Raw genomic sequence first — 21,229 nt, 5'->3', positions numbered from 1 at the left:
GGTACAGTGTCAACCATTATAATTACTAACTGTGCTTTTGCTTATTGGTCCGTGTATGTATTTAAAACATTTTCAATTTGGTTCACATTGGAGTATGCACAGCATCACAGATGTCAAACCACCCACCACGTCCCCAAAACCTCAACAAAGTCGCCAGTCTTCATGTTTAAAACATGGATTATCTCAACATACTATTTTACCATGAGGATTATCACAGTCTTATAGCTATTCTCTTTGTTTGTTGCTTTTTACTTTTTGACAGCATCAATCCTAAGCAGTCCTGGTGTGCAGGGCGATGGTAGATTTAAGGGCAGAATTCTCCCATTTTGAGATTGCGGGCTGCTCAAGTGGCACCTTTCCCACTGGCCAGAGTGATGGCACCCCTGCCAGATTCTGCGCATTCCCCTCTGAGTCACCTGGCAGGCTGGCAGCTGATTCATCTGCCCGTCGCCATCAGCAGCTTCAAAGGTCCTGATGCCATATTTGAATACCAGTCCAGTATACTCATCACCTTCTCCAGCCCACGTGTCTTTACCAGACTGTGCAGGATGTCAGCAACCTTCAGTGAGAAAAGTGCATGAGCGTTATACAGAGGAAAGGTCTGGAGTTTAAGCAGAAAGGTAGAGAGAAGCATACAAGAAAGAGCAGTAGGGAACCAGCTACATTTGCAGGAAAAGAGGTGAAACTTTAAAAATATATATAAATAACCATGGGAGACCAATTAATACTACAAATGAATACAGCACTTTGCTATCTCTGCCACCTTGTGTATTTTACAATTACACAGCTCTTTCTTGAGGCTTTCCCCTGCCTAGTTGATGTTCTGTAACTATAAAGATGAAAAAAGAAATATTTTTATTTTGTGCTTCCAACTCACTGAAGAGGTTTCAGATCAATCCACATCCGACAACCTGCTCTGAAAACTCTGTTTACATTTTGACAACTGTAACAAATTCCATCTGAGCAGCTGTGACAATCAACAACACTCTCAATAAAGTAAACCAAAGCAGTCTTAAAAGTCATTTTGCACTATGCCTTAATGCTAATGAATCTTTTCAAAAAATTTCAGGATCTGGATTCAGACCATAGGCTCATTGGGTCCGATTTTACCATCGCGTTGCAGCCATTTTTGGGCGAGAAAACGTGGTAAAATCAGGCAAGTAGTGTGATCTGCACCTGGCTCCGTGCCAGTTCCCCCTTTACCAAGGCCCAAAAATGGCCGCAATCGGGACCATGCCCAAAACCGGCGTGACGGCCATTTAAATGTATTTGCATCCATTTCAATACACTTAATGGGCTGCACGCCCAACTTTACCAGCACTTCCTCCTTTACCACCACGTTTGCCAATCTAGAATCGACGTGAAACAGACATGCTCCATAAAATTCTGTTTTGGGCGCTCCATCAGTGCGAGTTAGTGAGGAGGTAAGTGCCTCGCATCGGACGGTTCTATGCTGCTTACGGGGGGGGGCCCTTTCGTTGTGGCCATTTTGTTTCTCGAGTCGGAGGGGCTCTGAGAGTGTGTGGAGGAATGGGGAGCTGTTGTTCAGCAGGGTGTCCAATATTGATTTGCAGCACGGATCTGGGTCTCAGCACTGACCTCGGGTCTTGTGGATGCTGCTGGGTCCTAGTGCATTCAACACTTCCAGCTGAAGGATGTGCACAAAGCCCTTGCAAATTGCACTACTGCAGCCTCAGAATTTTTCAAGGAGCTGTGATTCGGGGGAGCATGTGGGTGGGGATTGGGGGGTCTGTGATTCTAGGAAGCATGTGGGTGGGGGATCTGTGATTCTGGGGAGCATGTGGTTGGGGGAATGGGGGGTCTGTGATTCTGGGTGCATGTGGGTGGAGGAATGGGGGTTCTGTAATTCTGAGGAACGTGGGTGGGGGAATGGGGGCCTGTGATTCTGGGAGCATGTGAGTGGAGGAATGGGGGGGGGGGGCGGGATCTGTGATTCTGAGGAGCATGTGGGGGGGGGGAATGGGGGGGTCTGTGATTCTGGGGAGCATGTGGGTGGGGGAATGGGGGTCTAATTCCTGGGAGCATGTGGGTGGGGGAATGGGTAGTATGGACAGTGTGTGTTGCTGGGCTAGGGGCAAGCAGTGTTCCTTAACCTCTACATGTGTTCCTCTCCATCTCCAACCCCCCTCTTCCCCCCCCACCTTCAGAGTGGCAACTGATTGATCTTGCTGTTCTTTTGATTGCTGCTGGAGCTGAGGAGGAGGAGCAGGAGGACGAATTGCGGGCACAGGAGGTCCAGACCTTACCACTTGCAGGAGTAGAGGAAGACGACCACCAGAGGCGGGAGGTGGCCATCATTCGCCCTGGGGGGGGGGGGTTGCAGGAGAAGGACGGAGCAGAGACCCCGGCAATTCTGTGCACGAGTCATTTGAACAGATGTCGGACACCATGTGATGCTGATGGCTCCACCTCTGAAAGGAGACAATGCAATGCTTGTGCCACCCGTGGAAGATCTGGCACCTCGGGGCTGTCAAATTGACGGCTGCTCTGAACTTTTATGCAACTGGCTCCTTCCAGTGTTGATGTATGTGGCATTTCCCAGTCAGTTCTGCACACCTGTGTCAAGCAGGTCACGGAAGCCTTGTATGCCCGGGCTGGGCAGTACATCAGATTTAACCTGGACCAGGCCCATCAGAAAGCCTGGGCTGTAGGGTTCACGGCCATTGCAGGGATGCCTAATGTACAGGGAGCCATTGACTGCACCCACGTCACCCTCAAGGCCCTGCTGCAGAATCCACGAAGACTCGTCAACAGAAAGGGTTCTACTCCCTGAATGTCCAACAGGTGTGTGACCACAATATGAACATTGTGCACGTCTGCAAGACACCCAGGCAGTGTGCATGACAGCTTCATTCTCAAGAGCTCTGACATCCCGGAGGCAATTGAGGAGGAGTCCAGGCTGCGGGGATGGCTCGTGGGTGATATGGGTTACCTGCTTTGGACATGGCTGATGCGCCTGTGCAGGGGCCTGTGATTGAGGCGGAGACTGTGCACAACCTGACACAGCAGAGGTGACCTATTGGAGGAGGAGGACATGGAGGCCAACCAGCTGGGCATCGCTGGGGAGGAGGCCACCCAGCAGAAGGAGGAAGAGGAGGAGGAGCATGCCAAGCAAAACCACCCAGACGCTGGAGGTCTGGCAGCTGAAATGAGGCATGCGAGGGTGGCTAGGGAGGCCCTGATCACCAGGCGTTTCAGTCACTAGGGGCTGTGTCTGTGCACGTGGGTTCCATTCATAGATTCCCTACAGTGCAGAAGGAGGCCACTTGGCCCATCGAGTCTGCACGAACCACAATCCCACCCAGGCCCTATTCCTATAACCCCACATATTTACCCTGATAATCCTCCTGATACTAGGGTCAAGTTATCACGGCCAATCCACCTAACCCGCACATCTTTGGACTGTGGGAGGAGACCCATGCAGACACGGGGAGAAACTCCATTCCACACAGCCACCCCCCCACACCACCAAAAGTCCTTCTATCACCTGAAACATGATCACACCAGAATGGTGGGCCTGGACATGCTGTGTTAGCGACTGTCTTTGGCAGGCAGGAAGGTGATGACGACTCGCTAAGCACCATTATGATGATGCCCTGGTGCAAACTAATGTGAGTCCTACCTGAGCTCCGTATGCATGCTGGCACGTGGGCCCTCGTCTGTGTACTGGGTAAGGGATCTGAAACCCCCAAACAGGGCCCCAGGGTGGGTGGGTGGGCGAGGGGAGGGAACTGCTCGTGGGTTCTGGGGAACCAATGGCTTCCTTTTCTCAGTGACGCAGCATTGAGGGGCCTCCCCAACCGACATCAACATGAGGCATCCCTCCGGTGATTGTCAATGGAAGAGGATTCCTGTTCGAGGCAAATTTGAGACAAATGAGTCATAGGTGGGGGCGGTGAAAAAACATTTAATGATTACAATAAATAATGTGTGTCTGGAAAATGTTAAGGTGCTTAAAGATTTATCTAACTCGTGCAGCCCTTCTCAGTGCAACTATAACTTGCTAACCTTACGTGGCCTACCACTACCTCTCAGTATCTCCCCAGAATGTACATCGGAGGTGGAAGGGGCCAGCTGCCTACCTTGCCCAGTTGCCTGTGATGCGCTTGGCGGGCGTCCCGGGGAGGCCCTGGATCTTGAGGGCCCTGAATGGCTTCCAGGTGTTTGGGATGTTTCCATGACACCCTCTTTATCCTGCTGCCTCTGAGATGCCCCGGTGTCAGGAAGGGGGGTGTCAGAAGGTGTAGCTACAGCCATAGTCTCCTGATTGAAAGGCCCTGACATGGGATCGAGCCCTTCCTCCTCCCTTGGGGTACCTGTGGACCCCTGGGTCACTACATGGGATGGCGGTGCTTCCGCAGTGAGCTCCAGAAGCGCCGCGTCACCTGGCCCTGCCAGTCCTGGAGGACCACCTGCATCCTACCCATGGTGGTCAAGCCTTCTGCGATGGCCACCTGAGTTGAGGGCCACCTGTCAATGGCCGCAGCAACTGCCCTCTGAGACCGGGCCATGCTCTGCAACCCCTCAACCATGACCCTCTGCGACTGGGCCACGTCCTCAAGGGCTGCTGCCGTAGCCCGCTGTGTCTCAGCGCTGTCCTGCTGGGTCTCCTGCAAACTGCAGCCCCCTCAGCCAAGGCCCTCTGGGATTGGGCCACATTCTCAAGGGCTGCAGCCATAGCCCACTGTGTCTCAGCACTGTCCCGCTGGGTTTCCTGCAAGCTCTTGAGTCTCTTAGCCATGTGCCGCAGAACCTCGAGAATCCTGTTGAGTTCCTCATCTGTGGCCCGCTGTGACTCAGCCATCGCTTGGAGCCTGCCACTCATGGTGAGGATTCCCTGCCCCAGGCTTTCCACCGCGGACACCACCCTTGCAGTGTTAGTCTGGGAACCATGCAAGACGGGCAATAGGTGGTCCACCTGAAAGCTTTTGGACTCCTCCCAACAGCCTCACAGCCAGACCAGTGTGGTCGTCAGCCCCTCCTGCATTCCCTGGCTCTGTTGCTGCATCTGCAGCAACTGAGGGAGAAGTGATCTCAGAGGTCCAGCATGTAGCCTGAGGCCAGCTGAGTCCTCACCTCTGGCAGGTCCCCGCGTGCCAGAGGCCTCGGCCGTTCCCCCCTCCATCCGATGTACATCACCAGAGAGTGACCCAGAAGCCTCACCACTAACTGAACCCACCGACATGTCGGTATCTGGAATGGTGAATTCGAGGTTGAAGCTGATGCCGAAATGGTGCCATCCTCGAAGGTCCCTTCGAGCTGTCTGGAGCAGGATGGGCAGGAGCCGCGGTGGGGGCCATGATGCCAAAAGGCCCTGGGGCATCTGAATCTGTTCCTGCAACAGAACACAAGGTTAAGTGTAAGGGAGGGAGAGGAATCTGCGATGCAAAAAACTTGATTCACGTTTCTCCATTGAACGTAGAACAAAGATTACATCACAGGAACGGGCCCTTTAGCCCTCCAAACCTGTAGCGACCAGGCTGCCCATCTGAATTGTAACCCTTCCGGGGACCATATGGCTCTACTCCCATCCCATTCACATAGCTGTAAAGACACCCCTTAAAGGTCACTCTCGTATCTGCCTCCGTGACCTCCCCCGGCAGCGAGTTCCAGGCACCCACCACCCTCTCTGTGCAAATAAATATGCCTCGTACATCTCCTTTAAACCCTGCTCCTCGCATCCAAAACCCATGCCCCCTAGAAGTTGCCTCAAATTGAGTGGAGGATTGACAGGTGCTCACTTCTTGACTCCAGCCCGACCATGCTGTGTGGTAGGGATGGGAGGATCTGGGGCAATTTGGGGGGAAGATACGAGATGGGGTTAAGCGCACACCCCTGCTGCCCAGATGAAGTCATTGACTTTTTTGCGGCACTGCTTCCCCGTTCTGGGGGCCAATGCCCTGGCACTGACGGAAGCGGCAACTCCCTCCTAGGCTGCATTGCCATCAGCCCCCCTGGGTCTGCATCCTGCTGGGGGGGAGAGGGTGTCCTGCCTCTCCTCTGCCGCATCCAGCAGCCTCCCAAGGTCGCCTTCAATGAATTTGGGACTAGTCGTGTGGTCACTTTTCTCCTGCACTTACTGCCTGCCTGTCCATCCTTGGGGTTTTTATGGAGCTGCCCCTTGTCAGTGAGATATTAAAGAGTTAATATCCACTGTAGAGTCTCAGATGAACTATTGGGTTTAGAACATAGAACATAGAACAGTACAGCACAGAACAGGCCCTTTGGCCCACGGTGCTGTGCCGAACTTTATCTGAAACCAAGATCAAGCTATCCCACTCCCTATCCTGGTGTGTTCCATGTGCCTATCCAATAACTGCTTAAATGTTCTTAAAGTGTCTGACTCCACTATCACTGCAGGCAGTCCATTCCATACCCCAACCACTCTCTGAGTAAAGAACCTACCTCGGACATCCTTCCTATATCTCCCACCATGAACCCTATAGTTATGCCCCCTTGTAATAGCTCCATCCACCCAAGGAAATAGTCTTTGAATGTTCACTCTACCTATCCCCTTCATCATTTTATAAACCTCTATTAAGTCTCCCCTCAGCCTCCTCCGCTCCAGAGAGAACAGCCCTAGCTCCCTCAACCTTTCCTCATAAGACCTACCCTCCAAACCAGGCAGCATCCTGGTAAATCTCCTTTGCACTCTTTCCAGCGCTTCCACATCCTTCTTATAGTGAGGTGACCAGAACTGCACACAATATTCCAAATGTGGTCTCACCAAGGTCCTGTACAGTTGCAGCATAACCCCACGGCTCTTAAACTCCAACCCCCTGTTAATAAAAGCTAACACACTATAGGCCTTCTTCACAGCTCTATCCACTTGGGTGGCAAACTTCAGAGATCTGTGGATATGGACCCCAAGATCTCTCTGTTCCTCCACAGTCTTCAGAACCCTACCTTTGACCCTGTAATCCACATTTAAATTTGTCCTACCAAAATGAATCACCTCACATTTATTAGGGTTAAACTCCATCTGCCATTTTTCAGCTCAGCTTTGCATCCTATCTATGTCTCTTTGCAGCCTACAACAGCCCTCCACCTCATCCACTACTCCACCAATCTTGGTGTCATCAGCAAATTTACTGATCCACCCTTCAGCCCCTTCCTCTAAGTCATTAATAAAAATCACAAATAGCAGAGGACCAAGCACTGTGGCACTCCGCTAGCAACCTGCCTCCAGTCCGAAAATTTTCCATCCACCACCACCCTCTGTCTTCGATCAGATAGCCCGTTACCTATCCAATCGGCCAACTTTCCCTCTATCCCACACCTCCTTACTTTCATCATAAGCCGACCTGTTATTCTTGTGGGTTTGCAAGAATAACAGAAAAACAGCTCTTGAGAGCAAACTGACAAACGAGATAACCACAGGCTCCAGTTTGCAGAGCACAGCCAGGGTGCGTTTTTTAAAAAAAGGATGTTCTTTCTCATGCAGCTATTATTATTACTATTTGTTTGGGCAGATCAGCTGCAGGCTGTTTGGCAGAGCATTCCAGCAAGTTGCATGCACTTTGCTTGTTAGCATTGAGGGGAAGGCAAGAGAGCATTTGCACGTGTGCTGAAGCCGGGGTGGGCAGGGCGGGGCGGGGCGGGGGGGGTGCGGTTAGTGGCGGTGGATCAGTGTCTTTATGATTGGGGATGGGGGAGAGAGAGGGAGGTGTCATACAGCCCTCAGAGTCAGGAGATGGGGACCTTGTGCAGGAGGATCCGGGGTGGGAGGAGGGGGGGAATCATTCTGCCTGAGATCTGTGGGGTGGGAATGGGGGTCTGCTGCCACTCTGCCTGAGATCAGTGGGAGGGAAGGGGGGGCTGCTGCCACTCTGCCTGAGATTGGTGTGGGGAGAGGGCCACGATTGGTCTGGGGGGGGGCGGGGGGGTGGTGGGATAAGGAGGGGCGGGATAAGGGGGTCAGTAATGTTGGGGAGTGGGGCAATGTCTGTGGGGGCCAGATGGAGGCAGAAGAGCAGCATTCTATCATTTTTTTGCACATGCACAGTTGGAGGCTCCGATCGGAGCAGCAGGGTTTCGGGCGCGATAGGCCCTCCCCTCAGGCTTCTGCAGCACGATTTGGAATCGTTGATATTTTTGCAGGCAGAACGGGCCTAAAAGTCAGATCTGAAACACTCCCAGTTTCAAGTCCGCCCAGCACTTGGAATGAAAATGGTAAAATAAGGCCCATTGTATCCTTACAGCGCAGGAGGAGACCATTCGGCCCATCAGGACTGCACCGACATCAATTCCACCCAGGCCCTATCCCCGTACCCCACATATTTACCCTGCCAGAAACTAATCCTTGGGTACAATCCCTAGGTGGCTTTTGAGATATATTGATATAGATTAACAAACAACGGCAAAAATATCACCCCTGTCCACCTTCAGTGGTGGAGGTAAAAAGTATTGTCCATCAGTGGTTAAGAGGTTGAATATAGTTTTGCTACAACAGTATGCATGGTTGCTAAAACGCAGCATCATGGCAAACATTATGGTCCTGAAATTCCACTGTAACTTCAGGAGAAGATGGGAGGAATCCCAGATAACTGTGTAATAAATGTACATGTGAAGTTATTTGCATTAATTCACCTCATTTCCTGCCAAAGTTATGTTAGGACACCAGCAGAATCCAAGTGGAGTTTCAGGGACAGTATCTTAAGAAGATTGGAAGGAAAAATAATAACAAAAGAAGGTTTAATGTCTGTCCCCATATTTTAATGGGCAGTGTTTATCAGCTATCCTCATCTAGGCCCTCCACAGGAAGTAACCTTTAACTTCGAACAGAAAATCCTGTCCTTGAGTATGTTATTGCTCCTGATTTGCATGATTCATTTCTCTGCTGTTTCCTAATGACTCTCTTATCTTTCACATGCACTTGCTGTCACTTATCACTCAATCCATGCTTTCATCTCTGAGCATGGCTAGTTTCTTCACTGTTGTGACAAACCTATAGTAATTTCTCGGCCTATTATCCCATTTGTGTCAGTACATCAGACTCTACATCCAAGCCTGACTTTGCAAATCATACAAATGGCAAATTATATTTATGGGTCTGTTATTGGCAGTGAGCTCCCCAGAACGAGTGTTAATTGCCTGCTCAGTGGTCACCCTTGCATTCCATGCTAGCAACTGCGGCTGGCTCTGCCTTGGTGCGTCCGCAATAGTGTGAGCAGCCATGTCTTTAATGGATGACCCTTCTCACAAAGGATCCATTTGCAAAAGGCATTCTGGTAATGTAAACAGTTGAGGAACCTAAAAATATCTTTGGATGCACAGCACATGGCAGCTTCCTGGGAACTTGGATTTTCAGAAGGCTTTTGATAAAAATACCCCAAAGGAGATTGGTTAGCAAAACACCTGGGATCAGAGCTAATTTACTGTCATGGATTAAGGATTTGTTAAGACAGAAAATAGGGAGTAGGAGTAAAAGGTCATTTTCCTTTTGACAGGATTGTGACCAGTAGCAGAAAGATCAGTACTTGGTCCCAGCTGTTCATAACATATATCAGTGATTTGGATGTGAGGATCAAATGTAATATTTGCAGGTTCGCGGATGACACAACTCGGCAGGAATGTGGTTGTAAGGAAGGTGCAAAGCAGTTTCAAGGGGATTTGGATAGACTTAGTGAGAGAGTAAGAACATGACAGATGGAATATATGGAAAAATGTGAGGTTATCCACTTTGGTAGGAAGAACAGATGTGCTGGGTACTTCTTAAATGGTAAGAGATTAGAAAGTGTAGACGTATAAAGGGACCTGGGTATCCTTGTCAATAAATCACTGAAAGCTAACATGCAGGTGCAGCAAGCAATTAGGGAGGCTAATGGCATGTTAACCTTTATTGTAAAAGCATTTGAGTACAGGAGTAATGATGTCACAGAGACAGTGCAACATAGGTTCACCAGTATTTTTCTCGGGATGGTGGGACTGTCCTATGAAGTGACTGGGGAAACTGGGCTTGTATTGTCCAGAGTTTTGAAGAATGAGAGGTGATCTCATTGAACCCTATAAAATACATAAAGGGAAAGACAGGGTAGATGCAGGTATGATGTTTCCCCAGTTGGGGAGTCTAGAACCAGGGGACACAATTACAAAGGGAAGCACTTAGCACTAAGATGAGGAGAATTTTTTTACTCTGAGGGTTGTGAATTTTTGGAATCTTCTACTCAGAGGAAGGTGGAAGCTGAGTCATTGAGTATGTTTAAAGCAGAGATTGACGGATTTCTAAATACCAATGACATAAAGGGAGATGGTGAAATTTAAAAACTCAATAAATTATCTAGAATTAAAAGTCACGGTTGTCATAAAAGCCCATCTGGTTCACTAATGTCCTTTAGGGGAGGAAACCTGCTGGCCTTACCTGGTCTGGCCTACGTATTTGCTACCAAATAAACCTGTTGGACTTTAACCTGGTGTTGTGAGACTTCTTACTGTGTTTACCCCAGTCCAACGTCGGCATCTCCACATCATGACTACATATGACCCCAGACCCACAGCAATGTAGTTGGCTCTTAAATGTCCTCTGAAATGACCTAGCAAGCCACTTAGTTGTGTTCAACCACTATAAATGGAACAAAAAGGAATGAAACAGGACAGATCACCCAGCATCAAACTAGGCACTAGAAACAACAACAGCAAACCCAGCCTTGTCAACCTGCAAAATTTGCCTTACTAATACCTGGGGGTTTGTGCCAAAATTGGGAGAGCTGTCGCACAGACTAGTCAAGCAACAGCCTGATGTGGTCATACTCAAGGAATCATACCTTACAGATCATGTGCCAGACACCACCATCATTCTCCCTGGGTGTGTCCTTGACACCGGCAGGTCAGACCCAGCTGAGTATACAGTTGGGAGGGAGTTGCCCTGGGAGTCCTGAACATCAGCTCTGGACCCCATGAAGTCTCAGCATCAAGTCCAACACAGGCAAGGAAATCTCCTGCTGATTACCTTGCACTGTCCCCCCTCAGCTGATGAATCAATCCTCCATGTTGAACACTACTTGGAGGAAGCAATGAGGGTGGTAAAGGTGCTGAATGTACTCTGGCTGGGAGATTTCAATGTCCATCACCAAGAGTGGCCCAGTAGTACCACCACAGTTTAAGCAGGCCGGGTCCTAAAGGACATAGCTGCTAGATTGGGACTATGTCATGGAAAGCAAGAGGGGAAAAACATACTTGACCTCATCCTTTCCAACCTGCCTGCTGCAGGTGCATCAGTCCATGATAGTATCAGTAGGAATGACCACCACACAGCCCTTGTGAAGACAAAGTGACATCTTCGCATATGGATACCCATCGTGTTGTGTGGCACTCCTATCGTGCTAAATGGGATAGACTTTGAACAGATCCAGCAGCTCAAAACTGCATCCTCGAGGTGCTCTGGGCATCTCAGCAGCAGCAAAATTGTACTCAACCACAATCTGTAACCTCATGGCCTGGCATTTCTCCCACTCTATCATAACCACCAGATCCACCCTGGTTCAGCGTAGAATGCAGGAGGGCACGCCAGGAGCAACACCAGGCATACCTAAAAAGGAGGTGTCAACTGGTGAAGCTACAAAACAAGACTGCTTGCGTGCCAAACAGCATAAGCTATAAGTAATGGATAGAGCTAAGCGATCGCACAACCAATGGATCAGATGTAAGCTCTGCAGTCCTGCCACAATCATGTGAATGGTGGTGAACAATTAAACAACTCACTGGAGAAGGAGGTTCTACAAATATCCCCATCGTCAATGATGGAGAAGCTCAGCATATCAGTACAAACAAAAGGCCGATCTTCAACCAGAAGTGCTGAATGGATGATCCATCTCCGCCTCCTCCAGAGGTCCCCAGCATTACAGATGTCAGTCTTTAGACAATTCGATTCACCCCACATGATATCAAGAAACAGCTGAAGGCACTGGACACTGCAAAGGCTATGGACTCTGACAATATTCGAGCAATAGTACTGAATATTTATGCTCCAGAACTTGCTGTGCCCCTAGCTGAGCTGTTCGAGTACGTCTACAACACTGGCATCTATCCTGCAACGTGGAATGTATGTCCTGTACACAAGAAACAGAACAAATCCAATCCAGCCTATTACTACCCCATTAGTCTATTCTCAACCATCAGTTAAGTGATAGGAAAGGTCATCAATAGCATTATTACTCAGCAATAACCTGCTCAAGGACACTCAGTTTTGGTTCTACCAGGGTCACTCAGCTCCTAATCTCATTGATTCAAACATGGACAAAAGCTGAATGCAAGGGTTGAGTGTGAGTGACTGAGGATCTAACTAATTCAATGGCATTGCCATCACTGAATCCCCCACTATCAACACCCTTCTGGTTACCACTGACCAGAAACTTAACTGAACTAGCCATATAAACACTGGCTATCAGGGCAGGTCAAAGTCTAGGAAACGTGCGACTGGTAACTCACTTCCTGACTCTCCAAAGCCTGTCCACCGTCCACAAGGCACAAGTCAGGAGTGCAATGGAATGTGCCCTACTTGCCTGGATGAGTGCAGCTCCAACAACCCTCAAGAAGCTTGACACCATCCAGGACAAAGAGTCTGCTTGATTGCTACCCCTTTCACAAACATTTAATCCCTCCACCACCGAAGAACAGTGGCAGCCGTGTGTGCCATCCACAAAATGCGCTGCAGGAACTCACCAATGTTCCTTAGGCAGCACCTTCCAACCCACAACCACTATCATCTAGAAGGACTAGAGCACCAGATACTTGGGAACACCACCAGCTGGAGATTCTCCTCCAAGTCTCTCACCATCCCGACTTAGAAATATATCACCATTCCTTCATTGATACTGGATCAAAATCTTGGAACTCCCTTCCGAACAGCACTGTGGGTGTACCTATATCTTAGGGACTACAGCGGTTCTAGAAGACAGCTCACCACCACATTCTCACGGGCAACAAGGGATGGGCAATAATTGTTGGTCTAGCCAGCGATGCCCACATCCCATAAATTAATTTTTTAAAATAGGGATAGTGTGGGGAGGAAAAGCATTGAAGCGAATGGGAAGATCGATCATGATTGTATTAAATGGCAGAGCAGGTTTAGGCTAAAATGATTTAATTTTATTACTAAATTTATATATTTTCTTAAAGAAAAATAAACTTAAAATTAGGTGTACGATGGGTGGGTGGCAGGTAATGTGATTGTGCTCAAAGCCTTGTTAAGGGGCCTGCACAATTTTGAGGGCCAGATTTCATTGACATCGGACTGAAAGCTATATGTGCTGTTCCAATCCTGACAGGTAGCTCACCAGCTGTGGCCGAGAGGGCTGGAAATCATGGAGGCTTCAAAAGCTGAATGCTTCTCCTGTCTCCAGAAAAATAAAAAGAAACCTGTTGTGGTGAACCATAGATGGTTACCACTATGGGTACTGAACCATAGATGGTTAGCACTATGGGCACTTGTACATATCTTACTGTTGTCACTGTTGGGGTTAGGGTTGGGGTGTTCTACCTGTTGGTATTGTTCTGTGGTACACTCCGGTTGGCTCCGCCTACCTGTAGGAGTATAAAGGTCACTGCACTGCCGGGTGACCCTTTAGTCTGGGATTGTATTGTTATATAGTATGCTCCATTCTTGTTACTAATAAAAGCCTTTATTTCCCGGGTACGATCCAGCCTCCCGAGTGATTTAATCGCGCATCACCTGTTCCTAAGCATCCTTAAGGATTACTGGTTAACCTATTCAATACCGATACTAATGGAAGTGTACTTTTGCTGACTATAAATTATGTTGAGATCGTATAAACATGGGACCTTGATTTACATATTTGGATGGAACAGATGAGTGCTTCGACATCCACTAAATAAGCTGTCAGTAAAATAGAAGTGGGTTGGAATGAAGTGAGTGTGAGCTGTTAATTACTGTGCTGCAATTTTCAGGACATGACAGCCCTCTTCCTGCCAGGAATTGTGACTTAAAATTGCCCCATTAAACCTAAACTTTAAGATAAAAAGACAAGACTAATATTAAAATGAAATGTTGTTTTTTAGAATCACAATGCTGTTAGTCCACAATTTTAATTCATGTTCTGTGCTGAATTAACTGAGTTGATTGTACAACCATTACAAATTACCTTAGTAAATCTTGGCTAGGAATAAGAATGAGAAAATGGGTGAAGGCTCCTGCATTTTCATTGTTACCCAGCACTCCCTGCTGGAATAGCTTACTTACAATTACTGTCTTGGCTTACATTTGAAGAATGGTCACTTGGGTGAGATAGTAGAGGATGCCTGTCCCTCTGCAACTGTACTCAACAAAAATGCAGTAGTTTTGGGCAGAAGGAGGAGGAAATAAAAGCCTTGTATTTTATTGAATCTCTTTAGAGCATTATATCTCAGTATGCCAAACCCTAATTTTATTGGTCTTTTGACCCTGCTGTGAGTTGTTGCATCTCCTTTGCCAGAACCTAACAACAACGGCACAGTAAGTTCACCAGTTCTAAGCAGTTCCTTCCTGTCAGGCGACTGCAATCAAATTAGCTGTCTGGAAGGAAACTGCTGTTAGCCCCTCTCAGCACCAGGTCATAAGGGAGGGAAACATGAACAGGACACTCTGAGATCTTATCTGATTGTTTTGAGTGTGTTTTTTGGGCAAATGGATAATGTGTTAGGCAAGCCTGCTGGTCCGGGCTCCTCTGATGGCTTAGTTGATAAAGCCACTCTCCATTATTAACTGAAGCATGGGCACAGTTAGAAATTAGTATTTTGAGCAAGAAGATCAGTGATTCTTTTAGCTGTCCTTTGAAACCTCTCATGGGCTATCATTCTTGAACAGTGACATAATCTTGTCCTCACACCAGCCTTGAGATTAGCTCAACAATGTCTTAATTTTGCTTCTGCAATGAGATTGTCATTCAGCTCAGTGGTAGGACTGAACTTGTGTTCCAGTGCCCTATAGTGCCATGCATTGTGATTTAATAACTGTGCTGCACCACTCTGCTAAACTCTTTTTCAGTTTATGGAATGGTTTTCTTTTCCTTAAGATTATTTTTATATGGGATTGTATTTTTGTTATAGATATTGTGTACTAAATCAAACAGGACATTGCTCTGTATGAGCTGTTTACTGTTAAAATAACACACTTGGCTGAGAGGCATAAGGCAGGATTAATTTGTGGAGACAATTGCCTCATGAATCAAATCAATTTCAGTCCATTGCTCACTCACTGAGCACTTTGCTTTATCTGTTAGGTGGCACAACAAAAATACACAGTTGGAGCCAACTCTAATGAAGATAAATGTGTCATGCAAATTAATGATTGTAATCCCAGTATATTGAGTGTAGCAATGTGTAAGACCAGAGTCTGCCCTGTAGCCTGCTGTGTGCTCCATTAACCTAGTTCAAAAAGCTATGGTTAACAGTGTTTCAGCTTCTACATGCAAGAGACAGGATTATAACTGATGATTCTGCTTAGGAGAGAGTTAAGCATGTAGAAGAAAATGCATTTTGATACTTCTTCAGCATTCTTTTGTGAATGTTTTGTTGATTTAAAATTATGGTATAGGTGCAACAGTACCTAGAATAATTGAGGCCTTGTTTTAACTCAAATTCCTGGATTTAAACACAGTCAAAATTAATGCAGTGAATTTTCTGCAAGCTGTAAGAGTCTAATGTGAATTGCATTTGGACCAGCTTTTTAAAATTCATTTTACACAATGTGGGCATCCCTGGCCCATGCCAGCATTTATTGCCCATCCCTAATTGTCCTTGAGTGGGCATTTAGGAGTCAACCACACTATTGTGAGTGTGGAGTCACATGTAGGTCGGCAGATTTCCTACTCTAAAGGACGTTAGCGAACCAGATGGGTTTTATGACAGTCAACAAAAGTTTCATGGTCATCATCAGACTTTTAATTCCAAATTTCTTTTGTTATTGAATTCAAATTTTACCACCTGCCATGGTTGGATTCGAACCGGGTTCCCAGAGCATTAGCAGGGGTCTCTAGATTATCAGTCCAGTGATAATACTAGTACGCCACCACCTCCATATTACTAGGCTGAACTCATTGCCTAGTGAGATGGCACCACCACACTAATCTATCCAAACTTGACACAAAATTGGCAATTTCACTTGAAGCCTCATGGGTGGTGAGTATCAAAAATGCGAATTGTCATACATGGCGGTTCTGAAATTGGGACTGGGATGTGTTTTTGTGGTAGAGTAGATCAAGCCTTCTACTGTGCTATACCTGACCTGCAGAGTGCTTGATGCTGACACTGGGGCAAGATTTTCAAATGGCCATGGAGGCAGGATCAGAGGTAGCTGGGCATCAAAATTGCTGTGATGTGGAGATGCCAGCGTTAGGCTGGGATAAGCACAGTAAGAAGTCTCACAATACCAGGTTAAGGTCCAACAGGTTTATTTGGCAGCACAAGCTTTTGGAGTCTCGCTCCTTCATCGGTGAGATCCTCATCAAAATTGCTACCAGGCATGCCAGTCTGCTGGCATTTTTATGCCATATGAGAGGCTTGGTCAGAGACACAATCTACTTACTCACAAGCAGCCCTTTCCAACACTGACTGGAACAGTTTCTAGTTGCCTGGATGAGTGCAATTTCATAACACTCCAGAAGCTTGGCACAAAGCAGTCTATTTGATCAACACCCTGTTCAGTTAAAGTATCTGCACACTCCATCATCATTGTACTATGGCTGCCAAGTGTACAATCTTTCTAGAGGATGAACTGTAGCAACTCACTGAAACTTCTTCAGCAGCAGCTACCAAACCCGTGACTTCCACCATCAAAAAGCTTAACAGTTTTGTGGGAGAACCTCCACCACACAACTGCAATACTTCCAGGAAGACCTGGAATGAGCAATAAATGGTGGCCTTGCCAGTCATACCTATATCCTGAGAATGAACTTAAAATGAAGTGTTGCATTCATCCAATGAGCTAAGTTATGACTCTGTCTATGAAAATATGATGTGGGGAAAAAGTTCTTGCCAAAAGCTGCTGCGATCTAGACATTGGGGCGAATTTTACCATTCCGCCCGCTACGGGAATCAGAGTGGGCGAGGGGTGGACCATGGAAAGGGCTGTTGACCTTGGGTGGGATTTTCTGGTTTCAGGACAAGTGAGGTGGGAACATCCTGCCCATTGGCCTCTATTTTACCATTTTGATTCTAAGTGCTGGGCAGACTTAACTAGGAGTATTTCAGGTCTGACTTTTAGACCCGTTCTCAGGCGCCCTCATACGCACACTCCTGCAAAAATATCAGCGAGTCCGAATCGCGCTGCACAAGCCTGTGGGCGGGGCTTAACACACCCAAAATCCTGCAGCTCCAATCGGAGTCTCCAACTGCGCATGCGCAGAAAAAAATTGATAGAATTCAGCTCCCCTGCCACATCCCTCCCGAGCCGGATAATGCCTCCCCCTGGCCCCCACAGACATTGCCCCACTCCCCCAAAATTACTGACCCTCTTATTTCTTCCACCTGCACCCCGTGTCCCAGACCGATCGTGGGCCCCTCCCCCCCCCACCAATCTCAGGCAGAGTGGCAGCAGACCCCCTATCACCCCCACTGATCTCAGGGAGAGTGATCCACCTTCCCCCTTCCCCTCCACTGATCTCAGGCAGAGTGGCAGCGGACCTCCTTTCAACCCCACTGATCTCAGGCAGAGTGGCAGCGGACCCCCTTTCAACCCCACTGATCTCAGGCAGAGTGTCAGTGGATCTCCCCCACTGACCTCAAACAAAGTGGCAGCAGACCCAACTTCAACGCCCCCCCCCCCCCCCCACAGCGATCCCAAGCAGAGAGCTGTAGGACGCTCGGTACTTACCTCCTCACTAACTGGAGCGTCCAAATCAGACTTACATGAAGCATGTCTGTTTCGCGCCAATTCCGGATGGGCAAACACGGTGGTAAAGGGGGAAGTGTTGGTAAGGTTGGGTGTGCAGCCCATTAAGTCAATTGAAATGCATGCAATTACATTTAAATGGCCGTCGTGCCTTTTTCGGCACGGTCAAGATCGCGGCAATTTTCGGGCTTTGGTGAAGGGGGAACCGGCACGGAGGCGGGCATTACTCGCCTCGCGTCTGACTTTACGAAGTTTTTTGCGCCTGGAAACGGGCGCAACACAATGGTAAAATCGGGCCCATTGTCTTGTAATCCCAAGAGCACATTGCAGGCATACTGCTATAGAACATGTATTCCTTTATGCCTTTTGGTTATGAACCAGGAGTCATGCACATTGCACATGCCAGAGCAGGCTACATTCAGTGCCGCTGAATTTCTGGAATAGGTTCTAAGAAGAAAAGTATCAGGTCCTTTGTTAATATTCAAAAGGCCTAACATTTTCCTGAGGTGATTGGCATGGATGCCTAAAAAAAAAAAATTTTTAAACATCACCCAATCCAATATGGGTCATAGCTCCTTCAGGCATTCTTGGACTTTGTAATATAGCTCTGGAAAATTTATTCTTTTTTCCCCCAGAAAACAGGAGCAGAAGTCTAGTTTCTCCTTTGCAATTACATGTTCATAAAATTAATGGAAAGAAAAGCATATAAGTTGCAATTTAGTGGCCATGCTAGCTGTGGGCGCAAGTCCCTTAATGGCTGCTAAATCTCACGAGAGGCCAACAGATTTGTGTTGGTGCGAGTTCAGCCCGAGATCTTCTCTGTGGGAAGGGTAGGAAATGCAACCCTGATGCTTGTGAGGGCCCCATTGCTTATAGGCAGATCCTCTGTGTCCCGGGGGGTAGTTTACTTTTTGCGTAGATCAGGCCACCCTTTAAAGATGGTGCCCAATCTCTGTGGAGCTGCCTTTGCCGGTTCTATCAGGTCCAGCCCCAGAGTGATGGTGCAAATCATGCCCCCTTAAGGTGGCACAGTGGCTAGCACTCCTGCCTCACAGCACCAGGGACCCGGGTTTAGTTCCAGCCTTGGGTAACTCTGTGTGGAGTTTTCAAGTTCTCCCTGTGTCTGTGTGGAGTCATGATGTGGAGATGCCGGCGTTGGACTGGGGTAAACACGGTAAGAAGTTTAACAACACCAGGTTAAAGTCCAACAGGTTTATTTGGTAGCAAAAGCCACACATGTGGCTTTTGCTACCAAATAAACCTGTTGAACTTTAACCTGGTGTTGTTAAACTTCTTTCTGTGTGGAGTGCCAGAGAATCAGGAATGAAAACTCGGTTTTGCAGCTGGAGAGCTACACGCCATTTTTCAGTCTGAAACTAGCACTCTATGACAAATTTTGGGATGATTCCATCTATAGGGTGTTCACCAGCAATGCACTCTTTGTGATTGCTGTGGGCTGAGCTAGAACTGCAAGAATACTGAATTGGCCCTGATGTATTAACATTATAACCCATTACTCAGAAAAAATGTTTTGATTTAAAAATACAAGACTTTATAATAAATTTATGAATTTTCTAAAATATCTGCACTGAACATATACTGTACTGGAAAGCATTTAATAGAAAACTTCTGACCATACGCTGATGTTAGGCCCTACAGCAGTCCAGTTTTTTTTACTGTCGTTTTTGCAAATGCCAAAAGCACCCCAAATTAGTTTGCAGCTTGACATCAAAAACAACTCTTCATTCATTGTATGCCATACCTGAATAGTATAAGCCCCGTTTCAGTGAAATTGTCAGACATTTTAATGACTGTTAAACTAAATTTCCAAAATTTAACTCAACACAACAAATTACAGTGGCATCAATAATGAAATGGGAGGTCAAAACCAGTCTGACATTATTTCAAAACACATGGGGATTCTCCCAAATGTTCACTGTGACTTCACCAGAAGGTCTGCAGAGATCTTGGAAAGTGTTAGTTATTGCAGTTATTTGATGCCTTTGACATGAAAGATGTCCTAATGTGCCTTAATGAGGCACATTCAGACAAAAGTTGACACTGAGCCAAAGGAAATATTAGGGTGATCAAAGATTTGTTCAAATAATGGATTTGAAGGAGAATCTTGAAGATAGAAAGACAATGGAGTTCAGGGAGCGAGATCCTCATTGGCCTTGCCAACCAAAGGCACAGCTGTAAAGTGTGGTGTGAGGTCGAGGGGGGAGGGGGGTTGGTCAGTGGTGAAAGCCATAAGGCTCTCACTAGAACTAATGTTGAGGAAACGGAGAGTTTGAGGGAGGATTTATAGGGTTGAATTTGGTTGAATAATTGGGGATGGGTTAGACCATAAAAGGATTCAAGTACAAGATGAGAATTCTAAATTTGAGGCACTAGGGATGGAAAGTTAATGTAGAATCACAGAATACTACAGTGCAGAAGAGGCCCTTCAGACCATCGAGCCTGCACCAATGCATGAAATGCCCTGACCTGCCCACCTAATCCCACTTGCCAATACTTGGCCCATAGCCTTGAATGTTATGATGTGCCAAGTACTCATCCAGGTACTTTTTAAAGGATGTGAGGCATCCCGCTTCCACCACCCTCCCAGGCAGCGCATTTCAGACCGTCACCACCCTCTGGGTAAAAAGGTTTTTCCCCAAATCCCCCCTAAACCTCCCACCCCTCACTTTTAACTTGTGTCTCTTCGTAACTGCTCCCTATCCACCCTGTCCATGCCCCTCATAATCTTGAACACTTCAATCAGGTCGCCCCTCAGTCTTCTCTGCTCCAAAGAAAACAACCCAAACCTATCCAACCTCTCTTTATACCTAAAATGTTCCATCTCAGGCAGCATCCTGGTGAATCTCCTCTGCACCCCTTCCAAAGCGTTCATGTCCTTCCTATAATGTGGCAACCAGAACTGCACACAGTTTTCCAGCTGTGGCCTCAGCAAAGTTCTATACAACTCCATCATGACCTCTCTGCTTTTGTAATCTATACCCCGATTGATAAAGGCGAGTGTGCCATATGCCTTTTTCACCACCTTGTTAACCTGCCTTTCCACCTTCAGTGATCTATGTTCAAACACACCAAGGTTCCTTTGTTCTTTGGAACTTCCAAGTGTCAAACCTTTCATAGTATACGTCCTTGTCAAATTACTCCTTCCAAAGTGTATAACCTCACTTTTCAGTGTTAAATTCCATCTGCCACTTATCCACCCATTTGACCATCTCATCTATATCTTCCAGTAACCCAAGACAGTCAACCCCACTGTTAACCACCCGACCAATATTTGTGTCATCGGCAAACTTACTGACCCTACCCCCCACATAATCATCTATGTCATTTATATAAATGACGAACAATAGGGGGCCAGCACGGATC

The sequence above is a fragment of the Mustelus asterias genome, chromosome 13 (genome assembly GCF_964213995.1).
Source record: "Mustelus asterias chromosome 13, sMusAst1.hap1.1, whole genome shotgun sequence".
NCBI classification, from domain to species: Eukaryota; Metazoa; Chordata; class Chondrichthyes; order Carcharhiniformes; family Triakidae; genus Mustelus; species Mustelus asterias.
This window is presented reverse-complemented; position numbering follows the sequence as displayed.